Genomic DNA, 19,807 nt, shown 5'->3' with positions numbered 1-19,807 from the left:
CTGCTCGTGACAACAAAAAGACCAGAATTATCCCCCGTCATTTGCAATTGGCTATTCGTAATGACGAAGAATTGAACAAATTATTATCTGGTGTAACAATTGCTCAAGGTGGTGTTTTGCCAAACATTCAAGCTGTACTTTTGCCCAAGAAAACAGAAAAGAAAGCCTAAATTAATCGAGTTTAATGAAATAATAACGAGAAAATAGACCAAAATATTTTTTATTTTCAATAAAAATTCTTTGAGATTAATAAACTTCCAATTTGAATGGATATTTTTTTAAATAAACATATTGTAGCACAACGTTTCGGGACTATTGTCCTATATTGAAGTACTTTAATAACCTACAAACAACAATAATCCACCATCTTCATCTATGTGTATTACAATTCATACAATTATATTCACCTCATGATCAGTCAAAAATTTGAATTTCTTAAAAACAATCATGTCATATCTACATTGCTTTAGGCTGTTCTCACTTGTTTAGCTTTCACTTCTCCTCTGTTCAGCACAACGATTGTTCTATATTTCTTGCTACCTCTTTGGACCTTATCTCATGTCCAGTGTGCGTTTGGTTACTTCACTATTTATATGTCCCATTTCATAATTCAAATTAAACTTAGTGATTTTTTTCTAAACCCATTTATTTCCTCTGATTTTTAAATTTATATATTAGTCTATTTATAATGTCGGCGTAATGTGTATTCAAGTTTTTAGTGTCAGTTTTGTAGTTAAGTGTCTTGTATGTTTTTTGTTATACGTATAGCTTCCAGAAATCTTTTGTTTTTTGTGTTTTGTGCTGTATCTATTATTTTAGGGTTTTTCAAAGTTGAATTCATGGTTCAATTTTATGCTGTTGTAGGCCTGAGCTCTGCAATTTATATGTTTAACATTTCTACAATTGGTTGCATGTAGTTTCTAGTTTCCATTTTTTTGATGTTTCACCAATGTATACTTTTTCACAATTTTCTTCTATCTTGTCCCAAAACGTTGTGCTACAATATGTTAATTTAAAATAAATTACATTCAAATTAGGAGCTTTTTAACCTCAAAATATTTTTATTGAATTGACTTACCAGACTTCCTACAGGGAAAATCCTTATAAATTTATTTTTTCAAATAATTTTGCCTACATTTTCAGTTTATTATTAAAAAAAATTCAAACCAAAGAATGAATGAAATCAAAAAATTATTTTATCTTGGGGCATATTTCCCCTAAGAATAAATACATGGTTCATACATTATGATTTTCGTCTGGCAAGCATTTACAAGTTTCCATTAATATATGACTGTTTATAATATTAATCAATATATATCTATTTATTTTATTACAATGATGCGGAGGTTTGTGTATACAATAAGTGGAGGAATATGTGTTGTTTAAAGGAAAGAATAGATGAGGACTGGCGAATGAAGATGGGGAGAGAATTCCAGATGGAGGGCATATATAAATCAATCGATTGGGATCTGGTGTTTAATGAGTGGATGGATAAACGAAGAGTGAGGAGATCAAGTATATAGGTTGGGTTTTTGATTTTAAGAACTTGGAATAAGAAAACACCAAAGAGATATTGCCTTCGAGAGGTTGGATAGAGCCACTTCAACTCAGAATACCAGCGGGAGACTGAAAAGCGACTTAGAAACCCAAAGATAAATTTTACAAAGCAGTTTATGAGTCTCTTCACTCTCAAATCTAGTCCTGCAGATAGCCCTCCATAGACTAAGGAACCGTAGTCGAAGTAGCTAAGTATGCAACATTTTATTCAAAATTCACCGATCTGCAGCATGTAGTCTGTTTCTATGGTACTGCTCATGGGAGTTAAACGGCAATTTATTAACCATGGTACAACGATTTTCCCTTTCAGCATATTCTTCATAACCGAGTTTTAGCCGTTTACGAATGTCCACTGTTTTCAACTCTACTGGGCCCGTCGTCGTAGTATTTATCAGATCCTATTTTCGAAAAAAAAAATCAAGTTACATTCTCTTTCGTTTTTGCTCTATGATTATATGTAATTTTGTACAAATTAAAAACCTAAATAGTATGTTCTTTTTCCACAGTAAAATAAGCAGTAGACAAATAGTTTTACTTCATTAATGTATTATTTGATTTAGTTATCACATTATTTCTCATAATCAAATATCCTACCCTGCGAGGAGCCTCAAGACAACCTCCCACCGTGCGCCCCCCAACCCTTCCTTCCCTAAATATGCTTCATCAACTTCATTAGCCACCCGACCCCTTCTGCTGAATCTGAGTAGCTCCAGAGGACTAAGTGTGTTTTCCTTAGGGAGGTTCCTTGATCCTCTGGAAAAATACCCCGGTGTTTGCTCTCTTGAGTTCTGACTCCTTAAATCCTAGGTGTTTTGCAAGATGCTTCAGTAAACAATCGGCATGTTTGCTACTAAGTCTGAACAATAAATATTTCCTTGGAGAGTTTTGTGTAAAACTAGGCTCTTAGTACTGTTATTTTAATTAATTAGAAAAGATGGTCGGGGGGTGAGGGGGTGAGTTCAGCAAGAAAAAAAAACACAAACAAATAAAAAATTATTTATTCGTGTCAACGTTTCAACCTGAGTTTCAGGTCTTCATCACCGAGCTTTGGGCAGACAGCTAAACAATTTATTCCTAACCTCCATGATAAAGACCTGAAACTCATAGCACAAGAGCCCAAGAGGAGTAAAAAGGCAGTTATTTTACCCAAATTTTGGATTACTTAATTGAAAACTAGGTATAATTACAGGTCAAAATTGATGAGTCTTCCAAGTATAGATAGCGGGAATAAAAAATGGCGGCTGTTTCAAAACGTTAAAAATAATTATTTTTTTATTCAGAGCACTATATCATTCAAACTACCTACAACTATAGAAAATCTAAGAAATCATCATTTAAAGTAGAGCAAATTTGCTAAAATGTAAGCCCTAATAGAGCTATTTACGAACAATAGTTCTCGAAATATAGCTTTTTAGAAAACAACATATCATAAAAATGTTGTATGGAACGAACTGATTAGTTGTTATTGAATTTATTTTGAAAAATCTATATCTCAAAAACCATTTGACGTACAGATGTCTATTAGCACTCAAATTAAAGCTAGTTTAATGAGCTACTTTGTATAAAGTAGATTATGACGTTTATTTTCGTAGGAGTAGTAGTTTCCATGAAAGAAATTGGTGTATAGTTGTTCAAACAAATTTTCATTTGCCAAATTTATATTCATATGTGGATATCATAAAAACTACTACCCCAAGGAAGATAAGTGTTATAAGCTAGTTTTACTTTATAGTAAGTTAAATGTTCTTTATTTTGAGTACTGGCAGACGTATGTGCGTCTTATGGGTCTAGAGATAGAGTCCAACATTTTATACGAACAACTAGACATTAACATTTTGTGAGTTTATTTTGTCAAATATCTTAAAAAGTACTACTTCTACAAAGATAAACACTAATAACTATTTTGTAGTAAATTTAACTAGCTTTAATTTGAGTCCAGACAGACATTTGTACGTCCAATGGGTTCTGAAATAAAGTTTTTCATAAATCAAACTTATTATTCATACAACTATAAATCAATTTATTTTAGCAAATATCATGAAAACTGTTATCCCTTCAAAGGTAAAAGTGATAAACTACTGTATAGTACATTAAACTAGCTTTAATTCGATTGCTAATAGACATCTATACGTCACATAGTTCCATAGATATAGGTTTCTCAAAATAAATTAACTAACTACTGATATTTCAGTACATTATTATAAAATGTTGCTTTTTAAACCGCTATATTTCGAGAACTATTAGACTTAAATAGCTCTATTAGGTCTAATATTTCAGCAAATTTATTCTTCTTTAGATAATGTGCTCTTAGGTTTTCCAGAGTTGTAGGTAGTATTTAAGATATAGAGCTGCGAATGAAAAATTAATGTTTTTTTAAGGTTTTGAAAAAGCCGCCATTTTGTATTCCCCTTAGCAGACTCATCAGTTTTGACTAGTAATCATTCATAGTTTTCATTAAAGTAAGCAAAAATTGGGGTGAGATAACTGCCTTTTTTTCTTTCCTGCTCTTGTACTATGAGGTCGAAATATCGGCACGGATAAATTATTTTTTGTTTGTGTTTTTTTTGCTGACCACACCTATCTACTCTCTTACTGATCTTTTTTTTTATAACACTTGTAGGCTTCAAAGATAGTTTTTTTTTTCAAAGCCTCTATTTGAAATAAAGTTCTATGTTTAACAGAGTCTGTGTAGCGGAATTTCGTTTTTATCTGAAACGTTGTTACATTTTAAAACATGAATGGAGTAGAGTAAATGAGTATTGATTTTATTTAGCAGTTTTGAGTTAATCTGTGTGCTAGTTCTTATTCTGTTAAATAGTTTGTTTTTTTTTCTTCACGATAGCGGAGTGTTCTAACACATGAATCTCTGGCTTTTAACTCTTATGTAAATAGTACTTATAACACTTCACAAATAAAACCTTCCGGTATTTTTTTTTATAGCGAGCGTGGACGCTCTGTTAAAGTATAATTCTCCACTGGCTCATTACCAGTGATGCGGCGAGAGGGATGCGCTGGGATCTCTTGAGCTCTGCTCTACCCCTCACACGTAGGGGATAGAATGGGCTCAGGGATCCTCAGGTCGATTGTGTAAATATTGTAAATATTATTTTATCATTATGTTATTTTATTTATTTATTTTTCATACAGATAGTTTGATTATGTTCATCTTGTCTATTCTTTTGTTTGTATATATTTTAAGAGAGTTTATTTTTTATTATTTATTTATTTATTTATTTTTTTTTATTTTATTTATTTTATTTTAGTATGTATGAGATCATTCATCACTATTACCTATTGCCCACAACTGTGTGGCAGATTGTAATATCTATCAATAAATACATAAAAAAAAACTAAAAAAAAAAACAGCCGATTTGGAGTAAAGTATAATTAACTATCACTTTTGACTATTTGCTTACTCGATCGAACTATATTTTCTGTGAATCTATTATTTTACCAGTTTTAGGAGTCTTAATTTTAATGAAGTTTAGTTAGTAGTTAATTTTACTATTGTATATTTAAATTAAAATAAACATTTCCAATTTATTGCAGTAATCTAATTGTTAGCAATAGACAAATATGAAATATTAAAGAAGGAAACGAATAAGTAAAGGTGAAAAAAGGAGAAAATAGAAATATCTGAATTTAACAGAAAAATCCCGATCTCTTGTGATTGCATTACAGCTTCGTTATCTTTTGTTATACTGAAGTACTCTTGGCAGGAACTAAATTTGTATTCGTTATTTCAACCTCTAGAAATCCTTACACACTAATTTAAACAGCAGAAAATAATAATATTTTTATAAATTTCTAGTTTTAACCTAAAAACTGTTGAGTTTCAAAGATTTCAACCACCTATTTCTCGCAAATCCCAAGCCTTGACCAGATCTGATGAAGAAAAAATACAATACATTCAGACAACACCTCCCTAAAAAGTTTATTTCACATCCTGATATCCTTAACCCGATTCACCTTCAATGTGTGGAAGTAGAACTAAATATTCCGCTCCAATTGACCCTCTCACCTAAAGCATTTAACCCTTCAGAATATCCAGTAAACTTCAAAGAATACCTAGCCGCAAAGCTCCTGGACACGACCTAATAACATCCCACATCATAAACCTTCTATGTCAAAAATCCATCCTATTACCTCACTAACTAACACCTATATAACGCCGTAATATGTTCATCATATTTTCTTGAATATTATCTATAGTTAAAACTATAGTTTTATGAAATTATCTATAGTTAAAATGATACCCAAACCCCTAATGCCGACAAAATACTAATCCTCCTACCACCCTACCTCTCTTTTTAGGTGCAAAATCCTAGAAAAACTCATTTTTAAATTCCTATACCCGAACCTAGATTCCAATGATATAATCCCTGATCACCAGTTTGGATTCCGAAAATCCTAATTTACTATGCAACAATGTCATTGTGTGGTAGACATTGTCTCGTTTTCTTTGGAGCGCGAGAGTCTTTTTCGATGTAAAACAGGCTTTAGATCGAGTCTGGCACCCAGGACTGCTTTACATACTTTCTTACCATCCGATTATTCCAAGTAAACAACATTGGTTCCTACTTGTCCCTCTATTCTCAGTACGCTAGTGTCCCTCAAGGTAGTATCCTCTACACTGCGTATACAGCTGAGATCCCAACAAATATGTCGATGGCATATTTATGCTCGCAGTTAAAAACAACCCTCTAATTGCATGACTCTGAGTCATTAACCTACCGAGTTCCTTACAGTATCTTGTAATAATGTTGCTCTTACCCCTGTCGAGCAGATCCGCTACCTTGCACTAAGTCTGAACAAACGACTAACCTGGAATCCTCACACAAGACTGAAAAGACATGAAACTGCACGTCGATTTTGACTATTACAGCACTTACTAGACAAACGGTCTAAACTTCCAATTCATCACAAAAGACTAATCTATATGACTGTAATAAACACAATCTGGACATACGGAGTTCACCTTTGGGGCTCCACTAAACTTTCGAATTCCTCTCGTATCCAATCATTGCAATCCAAAATCCTTCGTAAAATCCTCAATGCTCCCTACTTTTTCGCAAATAAAATCATTCATAAACACCTTAATGTTCTATATGTAACCGATAAGGCCGAACTAGATACTATTCCTTCCATTATAAACTCCCTAACTACCCAAACCCACTAGCTTCTAGCCTTGCTTCCTCTTCCATTCCTGACAATTCCCTGAGGCGCCTGAAAAGAAGATGTCCACGAGACCTGCTAATGTAAAAACTTTATTAGAGTGCTACCCATGGTTAGTTTCTCAACATGCCTGTATCTTGCCATTAAGCTCATACATCAAATTTACTGGATGGATCATTATGAACAGTATTAAATGTCAACAAATATATAATAAAAAAAAAAGAAAGATTCTCTGTTTTTAATAATTCTTTATGATATTTTATTTATTAATTAATTTTTTAAAAATCAGACAGCAATATGATTATTGTTATGATACTAATGACTTATAAGTGAACAGTATAATTGTGAAATTTGAAAATAGATTTAAAATAAGATTACCTGATGATGTTGCGATGGCTTCGAAACGGTTTTAATGATTCAATAATACAAAAAAAATATCAAGAGACTTTTTAAAATTTCTAATATTATTCTTAATTATTATTTTCTTGATTTTGGTCCTTTTGAGTTGACAAGTCATATTATTCTTAAATTCCTTTATATTTCTGGAACTCTGTTTATTAAAGATTATGGGATTAGTATTGGAAGTTTATACGACACTAAAATTGAGGCTATATCAATCAGTGATTTATTGGACAGATAAAACTATTTTTGGACTCATTACCATTTTCCTCTGAATAGAGAAGACTACATTTATTTAGGAGAGCTTCTACATTTGTATAGTTTTGTATATGACTCTAAGACTATCATCAATAAAACAAAATAAAAATTTGGCTTTTTTTTATTCAATATCTTTATTGAAATTTACAACTGTACATTATAATACATTCAGTAAATTTGATCTCAGTTATAATGGAGTTATAAAGGCGTGTAGAAAAAACTACCCATTGATGACGTTTTTACATTAGCAGGTCTTGTCGCCTTCTTCTTTTCAGGCTCCTCGGAGGATTGTCAGGAATAGAAGAGGAAGCAATGTTAGAAACTAAAGGGTTTGGGTGGTTAGGAAGTTTAGAATGGAAGGAATATCTGGTTCGGGCTAGATCAGTTATCAATGGAACATTAAGGTCATTATTTATGATTTTATTTTTGACATAGTAAGGAGTATTGACGATTTTGGATTGTAAGGATTGGATACTAGAGGAATTTGGCGTTTTTTTAAAATGTTAACGTTCCATTTTAGCTCTAATTTTCAACTAAAGAAAGAATAGAGAAGCTAACATTAATCCCTTACTGAAATGGCTTCAAATCTAGCTTATGAACTATTAAACTAGAAGATAGGCAAAGAGAATTTTAAATTTGTTAAATCTGAAAACACAAATTTCAAATAAGAATGTATATTTTGCAACATTTTATAAACTACTTTTCATATTATAACTTCCTTACGTATCTAATTGATCACTTATCTATTTGATCGCTCGCAAACTCGTACTAACTTACTAACTGAATCCCTCATGCAATAAACCTTATCCAAATATCTCTTCAGATAATTTCTAATCTAATCGTTAATTGTTATCTTCTTAGCTGCTATTCAATTTAATATGTTTTTTTTTAAATAAGGAAGACTTGATAGGAATTAGTAGAACTATTCCCATGTAGCTTATACGTCGGAATAAACTTCGTAAAGATTAATGTATAATTAATGAAAAATGTTTGAAGTTGTTACAAAGCAAGCTAAATTTCTTCTCGTATAGTAATCCTAAATGAAAAAAAAAAAAATCTATATCGTAAGGAAACAATTTAATTACCATAATTTAAATTAATATTAAATAAATCCTTTTACATTAGTACCCAACATGTGTCCCTATGTTTTGTGCAGAATGGCAGCCACGTGTTCAAGTTATTGCTACTTCTGTGATTTTCAAAAACAAATATAAATACCAGAAGAGGCGAAAATGATAAACACATTTTTATTTTTCTACTATTATATAAATTTATTTATTAAATTTATTTATATTTAGAGTTTCTGGAAGAGAGAAAATAGTGAATATAAATTTTGTTCCTGTCAAAATTACAACAGTTTAACGAAAGATAATGCAATGGGATAGACAGGTGGCTTCAGCTTTTTCCGTTTGATTCCAATGGATCATTTTTTTTTTCATTTGCTATTCATCAAATTATTCTTAATATTTTGTCTTTTTACAGGAATTATTATTTCTTATGATGCGAACTTATATATATATATATATGTTTATTCAAATAAAACAAATTAAGTGTCCTTTAGGGTAAGACATTTTAAAATTTCTAATAAATTATAAGGATTAGACTAAGGTGCTATTAAATGTCCACACACACACTTTCTCATTTTGACTAAGAGGACCACAAAACGTGTACTTCTGTCGAAAAACGAATTCGATTTTTTTTAAGATCTCTAATAATTTTCCTCATTTTATTGTAGCATTTATAAGTAAATGAAAGTAATAAAGATAAAACAATATTTCTTTTGAATGCGTAAATAATAAATTAAATCTATCTACTCAGAACATTATTTTCGATTATTTAAAAGTAATTGAAAATGCTGGAGGGGGGGGGGGTTAAGTGACGGATAAAAGGTGAAATGGAATGTTATAGTGCATCACGCTGAGGCAGCTGTTATATACTCAAGAACAAGGTGTATAACTAATATATCTCGATAAAATGTTTAATGTAAATAGCTAATATGTTAGTGTTATTAATTTTGAATTATAGTTTCTGTTGATAAATATCGAGACATAAAAAAAAAAAAAAAAAAAAAAAAAAAAAAAAAAAAAAAAAAAAAAAAAAAAAAAAAAAAAAAAAAAAACGAACGGACAGAAGGATAGACTAAAAATAAAAATTAATTTTTCTTTCCAAAGACTTTCAGCTAAATATTTTCCATATATTTTCATTTCTATAAAATAAAGCAATGAATGACAATTTAATATTTTTAACAATTATCTTTTTGTTTATTGATTATTAAACTAAAATATTAATTTTAAATATTTTCCTTAATTGATAGATTTATTTATTGATAGATATTACAATCTGTCAGTTGTGACAGTTGTGGGCAATAGGTAATAGTGATGAATGATCTCATACATACTATAATAAAAAAAATAAAATAAATAAAAAAAAAAGATAAAAGAAAAAACAAAAACAACTCAACCCACGTGTGAGGGGTAGAGCAGAGCTCAAAAGATCCCAGCGCATCCCTCTCGCCGCATCACTGGTAATGAGCCAGTGGAGGCTGAGCAAGTGCGCTAAAGCCGCAAACACTCAACTTGAGTGGAGAATCTGACCATTGGCAGAACTCCAATTGTCCATTTTTATTTTAATAAGTCTCTTGGCTTTCCTTAATTAAATACATTTTAACAATTTTTATTTTAGCTAGAACGAAAATACAATAGCTATAGACAGTTAACAAAAATTATGAATGAACTGACCGAAACGTGGCAGTTTATAGATTCACTGCCGTAATATTTAGAGTTAACTTTCCTAACAGGCCTTGATTGACAGTATTCTCCTGACGGTAAATAGTGCTATAACTGTTAGTAGTTTACACCATAGCAGTTAATCTACCATTTGGTTTCATTTTAATAATTTTACAAATATGCTGAAAACGGGTTTTAACATGACAGTATCTTTACAATTATTCCGCCTGAATTTGTGCAACAAAACTGCTACAACAGTAAATACTGCTGTGACGGTAACTAACATGCTGTTTACACCCTGGCGACGGCTACGATACTTGCTACAACAGTTGCTCATCTCTGTATAAACTAATTATTACCAACTGAAATATAATCCTCCCCTTACTTATGAACTATACATATTTAATTGTACTGTGTCACCAAATGTCAATTCTTTTTTATATAAAAAATCATTGTTATGTGTATTTTACTAGAATTAGGATCCAATTAACCCTAAAACATTTTTAATTATTTTGAAAATTAAAATTTTAATAGAATTTTTATTTATTAACAGATGCCATCATTTTAAATTATAATTCCCACATACCCGTGATCGCTTAATTTAAAAACAAAATTATTTTATAACAGGTAGTCCTTAACTTTTAAATATAAAAATTATGCAGTGTCTGTTACTAAGAAAATTATTAACCCATTTAGAAATAATTTATTTCTGATCCCGAAATAAAGTAATTTAGAGCGTCGTATGTATGACCAAGGAATAGAACTTAAAAGATTTAAATATTATGTCTCACTCATTTTTATTCACGATCAGATCATGGTTTTAATTATGATAACAAAAATACTTTATATTAAATATGATTTAAGACTGACGTACCAGTAGTAGATCCGAAGAGATACTGAACTACATTAACGAGTTTCTACGGAAACAATACAAAGGTTAATTTCAAGATTTTGTAGATACTGGCTCAATTGGTTTGACGAAAGCAAGTAATTGTATTTTTTTTTTTTTGTAGGAGTGTTTTAATATTGCTATAAGAAACATTTTTATTATTGAATGGTACGATAAGATAAGAAAATGAAAAAAAAAATGTCATTCTATAGTTAACATTTAATCAGTTGATTTTTCGGTCAATTTTAGGAAATTTAAAAATTTCATCCATTATAGAAATTAACAAGTAGACCTCTGTGTCATAATGAACCTAATAGTATTAGTTCGTAAATATATAATTAGCTCTAAGTTACTATAAAAAAATATATCAATAGTCGGTAAGATTCGTGACATAACACTAGTTTCTAAAAGTCTAATATTCAGCTCTCGAAAAAAAAAATAAGTAATATCTATTATATAATTATTAACTATTATTAAATTAAGTCCAAACAATTAAATAAGTGCTACATCAATCAATTAATTGTTATTAAATTATTTACCTATAGATAATTAAATATAAAAAAGTAAATATTTGTTGCAACGTTGAAGATAAAAAAGTTTGAAATTGAGAACAGAATAAGCAGAAACTTCAGAGAGGTTTGGAGTATGTATATATAACTTTGTGACAAGCTTTTTATTTACAATATATTATATGCTTATGTTTTAATATTTATTTATTTTGTTTAAAATAACGATTAATTGTTTCGGCTCAATATTAATTTTCATTTCTATAAAATAAAACAATCATTGAAAATTTTATGTTTCAAACAATTATCTTTTTATTAATTTTTTTAAAACTAAAATATTACAAATTTATATTTTTATTTAACGGTTTTTTTTTCTTTAAAGAAATAAAGCATAATATAAATTAAACATTTTTTAGCAATTTTTATTTTAGCTGATACGAAAATACAACAGCTAAAGACAGTTAAATGTTTTTTTGTGAGTGAACTGACAATCGTCAATTCAAAACGTGATAGCTGGTAGATTCACTATTTCTTAATTAATATTATCCAATAATAATAATACAAAAGGCTTAACGAACCCGAAGGTTCGATGCCGATACCACCAAACGCTCTCTGCATACATCCTTCCAGTGATGGCCCTCCAAACCAAATTCCACTAAATCTGTTTTAACGCAACCCTCCCATCTACGTTTCGGTCTACCCCTCGGACGTTTACCCGTTATATTTAGTACCCAAAGTTAAAATAATTTTGATATAGACCAATAGAAGGATTTTTTATTAAAGAAGTAAAATTTAAGTAAGGTATAAGATACACATATACCGACAAACAACTCACTAATCTAGGAATCATCAAGCAAGATTTTAACAAATATTACATGAAGATTTTATATGGGTTCGAAGCCACATTGATATTATTGGAAACTAGCACACCGGACGAAAGCTGCCGAGAGGCATTCATGCACCCTGGTAGAGGTACTGCCATTAGTACTTCATCAAAACTCAGTTATCTATGAATAGAAATATTGGAAAGATAATTTGAGAAAAGTTGCACTCTCGCATATTCTATACATAGTGAGTGAAAGTATAATGGCTTCAATCTATTTTGGGCGAGTATCTTGTCCGTCGAATAATTCAAAATAGAGGTTATCATCAATACAATCCAGGAGGAAGCCAACCAGAACATTCCAAAATTTTTGCTTAGTATAACTCCATTAGAAAACCACCCACTACATAATAACTATGATTGGTCAGTGGAACAGTTTTCGAAATATCTTCCAGTGCACACGTGACTACTACATGAAACTGGCCATCAATGTGATGACCTGGTAAATAGACAGCCTTATGAGACATCGCTCTAATACGACTAGTTGCGGAGGATTCATGAAGGCCATCGCAAGTTCGAATGTTTGTGAGAACATTAGTCAGCAAGCGAAGGACAGTGCACCTGACTTCGGAGACCGACCTACTAACACCTAGGGAACAGGATCCAGGTTTATTGTTGTGCAGGTAAGGATGCTAAAGACAATGGCAGTACCTCTCTACCTCCACCTGGATGACCTCCGAGTCCCTTTGAGAAGCCTGTGCGCATTAAAGGAAACAAGGCCTCAGTAGAGGACAGAAATCCATTAGTACTTCTGGAAATGCTCCCTTAAAAGGCTAATGTCTTCTTGTTGAACTTTTTAAGTTCATATCTGCAGATTTCGTACTTCCCCGCTGCCTGGAAACGAGCGAATGTAGTACCACTACTTAAGCCGGAGAAGGAAAGCGACTCAACTGTGCACTATAAACAAGTCTATAGATAATCCTCCTCTCGCACACCAGCAAGATTTTCAAGCGGCTTATCCATCACCATCTGCAGAACTGCAGTAAATAACATATTATCCCATCTCAAAATCAATGCTTCCAGAACTCTATATTATGGCGGATTATAAGAGGCACCATACTTCAGAGGTCCAGGAACGGTACCATCCAGTTCTTCTCTATGCCTAAGTTCATAAGCCCACGAAATATCAAATTGTTTTATTGGCAGAAGGCCTATTCAAAGCCACTCTTCTGAGGTCCGGCCGCCCCTAAAACCAGGTAGGTGACAAGGTACTCTCTATTTTATGACACACTTCCTGATAATTTGTGAAATAGGGGAGTTGTCTACAGCACACCACTCTATTCTAACTCGTTTTCATTTTTTGGGACAGTCACAGATATAAAATTCAATCTTCCTGGCCGGATTCAAACCGGTGCCGCTTCATTCGCAAGCCAGTTGAAGTTGGTGCTTTAACTCGCTCGGTTACAAATGGCCTCCAGTGGAAAGGGACCGGCCCATTGGTCGATATCCTCTGTTAGGGAAGAGATATAGGCTTTTTCTAATCATTCTTCACTAACCAGAGATGTCCCTCCCCAACTATGTCCAAGCAGACCGCGAATAGGAGCCATCAAGATCCCAACACCCCTACTATGTGCCTTAAAATACCTTTCTGGCAATCAAATTACAATATAATTGTCGTGTATATGTATAGATTTCCTATATATATATATATATATATATATATATATATTGTACTTAATAGTTTGTTAATAACAAATGAAGAGTAAGAGGAAAAAAAAATATCAAAGGAACCATCAAAATGTTAACTGAAAGAATCAATTTTATCAAATCAAAATTTTTATAACATTAGGAAAATTAGTTTTATCATATATTTCGTTTTTTGGTTCATAAAAACACAAATAACATATGCATCAAAGCATATACAAAAGCACAACATATTTATTAAAAAGTTGAATGTTACTTTTTGTATTGATACTAGATACCTGAAATTATAATTAAACCTTGGTTTAATGTTTAAATATGTCGGAAATGACTGCTTCCAGACATAAACTTAAAATTTATTCTCCTACGTTCTTTTGTAATCAAAAAGGTTAAAACTTCATTTAAAACCGTTTATCTTCAAGCATTTTAATTTTTCTTAATTTCCATATTCTCATTTATCATTTTATTATTTTCCTTTTATATGCTTATAGTAACCAATGTAATTAGTATTTGACATTCGTGTAAGAACCAATAATAAGGATGTATTTCAACTCATGGCAAGTCCATGCACCACATAAATAAAGACTGATATAAGATTACAAATCTAACGTAAACATCAAAATGAACATAAACTATAGCTTTAATGTAACAGATGCAGTAAAATAATAGTTTATGACCACTGAGGTAAAAGATAAAGCGGTCATAAATTAAAGTTATTGAAAATTACTTTCGTTATTAATCCATCTCATTTAATAATTATGAGAGATTGTTGACCGTGGATGATAAATGAGGAGAAGATGGTTGGGGGTGCGGTCAATGAAAAACACAAATAAGTATGATTAACTTATTTGTGTTTTTCATTGACCGCACCCCCAACCATATTCTCCTCACTCATCTCATTTAATACTTTCACATTGAATTGTTTTTACATACGCTCCATTATTAATTTAACTAATTCCTAATACTCATCTATATAACTAAATTTTGTTTATGATATTCATCAATATAACATTCTTGCCCACTGTATCATTTAATTATTACTCACATTTATGAGTAAATAAATAATAATTTTATCAATCTACTACTGTCTTGGTCCATAGGTATTATATCAACTAGTTTATAATTATATTTCATTGTTATTTATATTTCTAAATTTGTTAGTCTATTGTTTATTTTATTTATTTCTTTGAATGATGGTTGTTGTCTTTTTGTTTTTATAGCCCTGATGATTACATTAACCGTGTTACTCTAATCCCTCCTGTCCTCAAATCTTCTCAACCCCCTCCACCACTTTTTCAGTACAGGTCGCTTCCGTATATCCCCATTCTTTCTGATAAAATTCAAAAATCTTTAAGATCCACTATTCCCGCCCTACGTCTTGGCTTGAAGTCCCACAGTAAAATTTGCTATATTTTTTCCAAATTGAAAGACCCCATTCCTTTCTAACACCGTTCCAATGTGGTTTACCGGATATCCTGTTCAACCCCATGCTGCAATTCCTTCTATATCGGCGAAACTATAAACCAACTTAAGAACCGCATTTCCCAGCACAAAACTTCCATCAACTCCTGTAATCCACTTGCATCTCAATTATCAGAACACGCATTAAACCTGAATCATACTTTTAATTTCAACAATCCTTCCATTCTTGCCACTGTCCCCAACCACACCAAACGTCTCATCTCAGAGTCCATTTATATAAATTTGACTGAGAATTTCGTCATTCATAAAGTTGATAAAGACACATTTTGAACATAATAAAATCCTCATAATACTTTTTTCCACTTTTTTTTTCACTGCATTTCAGTAGCCCATTTTCTTGTCATATCTTTTATTCTTGTTTTTCTAAAATCTCACATTTTTTTTAATTATTCTTTTATTCACTATCCTTCCTGTTTCATTTATATTCATGAATCTATCTTTTAATTTATATTCGTGTGTTATCTTTTTAAGTGTACTTATATTAATTACTTTATTTTTAATTTTCTATTATATTTTACACCTTTCTGTATCCCCGCTCATTTGGTATATTTTGTTTCTTAATTACTTACACACATTGTATCCCATTATTTTATACTTTACTGTTCACCTAATTTAAATACTTTTTTACTTTGTTTACTCTAAAAATTTGTTTCGTTATTGTGGCATAACTGTCGTCCCCACTCCTCCCAATACCAACGGTCATTTTATTTTTGACTCCCGTCAAAACAGGTATGCACAAATGCAGGTAAACGTTGGCTCAATAAAATAGTATAATTCTACTATTTGAGTTTTTTTTTTTTTCCGCACCCGGACCATATTCCATTCATCTATACACACGGTCAATCAATAATCTTCCAAAATAAATAATTCATTTGTTTATTTGTGTTTTCTTCTGCTGACCGCACCCCCCGACCATATTCTTCTCTTAAATATCTACGGTCAACTATCTTCACCTCATTATTCTGAAAAATGTTTCCAAAGGTACAGGAGCATGTACATGGAACTCTGAACTCGGGCATGCAATATGCAAGAACTGAAGACTGGCAGTAAATAGAAGCTAGGTTCCCCCGGGACGGTAAGGACAGACAGAGTTAGTGTTGAAAGTTGAGTCACTAGCATTAGGTATTCAAGGGAAAGGTAAAAGGCAAGTTGGGAAATTGTTATAAATACTACTCAACTGTGAGAGATCTCGGAAAAAGTTTTTTATATACGGGCTAGCTCTCAGAGGATTTTTGCTACTTCATTACGTAATGCACTTTAGTAATTCGCCTCCTCTCTCTGTCCAAGTCTGTCACCTCTTTGATATTTATAAATTTTAAATGGGCTAAGTTAGTCGGAATGATTAATGATTATACACTTTTGGCAGAATCAAAGACGGGTCAATCATTGAATAACTATTTAAATCGATCAAAATTGTTTCAATAATTGTTTATAAATTTATTTATTGATATTTATGTATTAAAAATATATACAAGAAGGCTATTTTCTTTTCAGACGCCTAGGAAGATTATCAGCTAATGAAATAGAAATCAGATTGGATACAAGTGGGTTAGAGTGATTTGGAAGTTTTTCATGAGAGAATCGGTATGTGGTTCTATCCAATTCGGCAACATATGGATAATTGAGGTTACTTGATTTATGACAAAGTAAGGAGCATGTAAGAATTGTATACGAGAGAAATTTGACGATTTAATGGAACCCCAAAGCTCAACTTTGTGAGTCCAGATAAGCCTAATTATAGTCATATAATAAGTCTTTTGTAATTAGTTGAAAGTTTAAACCGTTTGTCTTGTAAATGCTGTAACAGTCGGAATCGACGAGCAGTTCCCTGTCTTTTTAGTCTTGTAAGAGGATTCCAAGTCAGTCGTTTGTGCAGACTTAGTCCTAGGTAATTGATCTGTTGGACTGGAATAACTGGGGTGTTTTTTGAAGATACTATGGGGCAGGAAGTAATGGGCTTACAACGAAGTGTACATATGATTTAATTTTAATCCTCCACTTTTGACACCATATTTCAAAGTGATGTGGGATTGGAGGATTTAAGATACAATGGAAAGGTTGGGACGTAAGTTATAAAAACAGTATAAAAGGTATGACCAAGGTTTCCAATATTAAATTCATGTAGCACCTATTCGGAAAATGTAAAATTTCAAATCACCTTGATAAATACCTAATAATGGCAGTTTAATTTCTCTGAAAATTCTTATTTAAGGTTTTTAAATGAACCTAAAATCTAATATGACTTTTGAGGAATTTTAACTGGTTTTCTACTCTCATGGGAATGCCAATATGGCCTAAATGATGTCCCCAAAATGACCAATTGCTTTATACCTAAATTAGAAAATTGCCGATACACTCTGGCTTTATCAACTTATATAATAAAATGTTTCGTTGACATCGGTGTTCCGTGTTTCCGTATTCTTAATTATGACTGATCAAATACTGAACAAAGTATAAATTATATGCAACTGAATAATCTTGATTAATTTTTAAAAAAATACCAGGACTTAAATGAAGTGGAGCTTTCGAGGCTTCACTAAACCCTCTAATTCCTCTCGTGCCCAATCCTTACAGTCCAAAATCCTCTGTGAAATCATTAATGCTCTTTACTTTGTCACATATAAAATCATCTATCATTATCTCAACGTTGCATATGTTGCCGATTTGGCTAGAACAACATACCTATCCTTTCATGATAAACTATCCACCGACGCAAACCCACTTGTTTCTAACCTTCTCCTTTATTACCCGATAATCCTCGTAGGTGTCTGAAAAGAAGATGGCCTTGAGATCTTCTCTGCTAGAAATATTATTAGGATAAATGTACTCCACATATCTGTACCATGCTATAGTATAACTAACATCCAATTTACTTGTTCTATGTTTAAAAATATTTGAAACAGTTGAGAATAACATTAAATAGTTTACACAATTATGAATATACACTTATAATTGAGAGTGTGAACTGTGAAACTTACTTTTTAAAAACATCGAAATAAAAATATTTTTAGTATTCAAGTATAGGGCTAAGATTTACACAAATTATAAATGCGAAATCTCTAATAATACTAAAATATTTATGCAAGAAATAATAAATACTTAAACGCATATGAAAATAAAAAGTATTTCCTAACTTAGTGTATTCCCCACTTTATAGAGGCTGGTTGGACACTGGAAGGCATAATTCTGAGAATATTAGTCCTTGACAACCAATGCATTGTTATAAATCCAATGAAATTATTTAATATACAATTTAATAACTAATCTGCTTATTATAAGGAAAAATGTTAGAACATGCATTTTAAGTTGTTCAACTTAAGTTTCCAGTCATATCGGGCCTTCGTGGTGGTTGAGATTAATCACTGATGACTTCGGCAATCTGCAGCACGTCTTTAACGCCTGGATTTCATGGTCTAAATACTCTGCATGCCACCTGATTTGCATAGCTGAGTAAATAATGTATTATATCTATTTGAAAGTATATACAATGATTAAGTTTCAACAATTATACCTAGCAAACCATAGCAGGGGGGTCTGTGGTAGTATCTAGTTTTTGATTTATAATCTTTCAGTGAGTCGGTTCTCATAAGGAACCTATTAAAAAAATTGAATAAAAATCAGTACCATTACAACCCGCGGAGGGTCAGGGGTTCAGTACTTTGTAAGGAAGTACTGTTACTTGACCAACGGTTGTGCAAGGAGGTTATTTGGTCAGAATCACGCTCGACCGCCAGATTTTTAACCCAATTGAGGCTGGGTGGACGCCAGAAGAGCTCCAGGACCCACAGGGGTTGACTCACGGTTACCGTGTAATAGAAAACAATTTTCTGCCCAGCCGGATTAGAACTCAGGGTCCTTGGAGTTAGTAGCATCGCGCCTTACCACGGTGCTACCAAGCTCCCCCGTAGGGAACAAATAGAGATATTTGATAGAAATTCACGAATATGTAATAAATACGGTGTCAGGAACCTCCATCAGCCAGAAACATAGTACTATTTAAATCCTGGTTTTACCCAATATAAAAAATTTATTATTTAAATTTCCCCTACAATATCCTTTAATAATACCCCACTTTTTCCTGTCGAACAGATCCGTTACTTAGGACTACATCTCGACAAACGACTGACATGGAATCCTCCTGGAATGCTCCTTACTTTCTTACAAATCAAGTCATCCATCAGGACCTCAATATTCCATATGTTGCCGATTTGGCCAGAACCACTTCATTACATAATAATCCTCCTAGGCATCTGAAAAGAAGATGGCCTCGAGATCTTCTCCTCTAGAAAGG

The 19,807-nt window shown here is 31.9% G+C and overlaps 2 protein-coding genes across 4 annotated transcripts in view; both read right to left on the bottom strand.

Moving 5' to 3' along the window:
* The window catches only part of LOC106678613 (uncharacterized), a 17,188-nt gene extending 6,170 nt beyond the window's left edge, over nt 1-11,018 (bottom strand). Inside the window, exon 1 of the mRNA XM_067046927.1 lies at nt 10,990-11,018. The gene's annotated coding sequence lies outside the window, so the exon portion shown is untranslated. The remainder of the gene's footprint in view (nt 1-10,989) is intronic.
* The window catches only part of LOC106678609 (uncharacterized), a 131,606-nt gene that overhangs the window by 76,481 nt on the left and 35,318 nt on the right, over nt 1-19,807 (bottom strand). The gene's annotated exons all lie outside the window — the stretch shown is intronic.

Source organism: Halyomorpha halys, unplaced genomic scaffold (assembly GCF_000696795.3).
Source record: "Halyomorpha halys isolate HHAL.00 unplaced genomic scaffold, Hhal_1.1 Scaffold149.1, whole genome shotgun sequence".
NCBI classification, from domain to species: Eukaryota; Metazoa; Arthropoda; class Insecta; order Hemiptera; family Pentatomidae; genus Halyomorpha; species Halyomorpha halys.
Note: the sequence above shows the minus strand (reverse complement) of the source record. Positions and strands in the feature narration are given on the sequence as shown.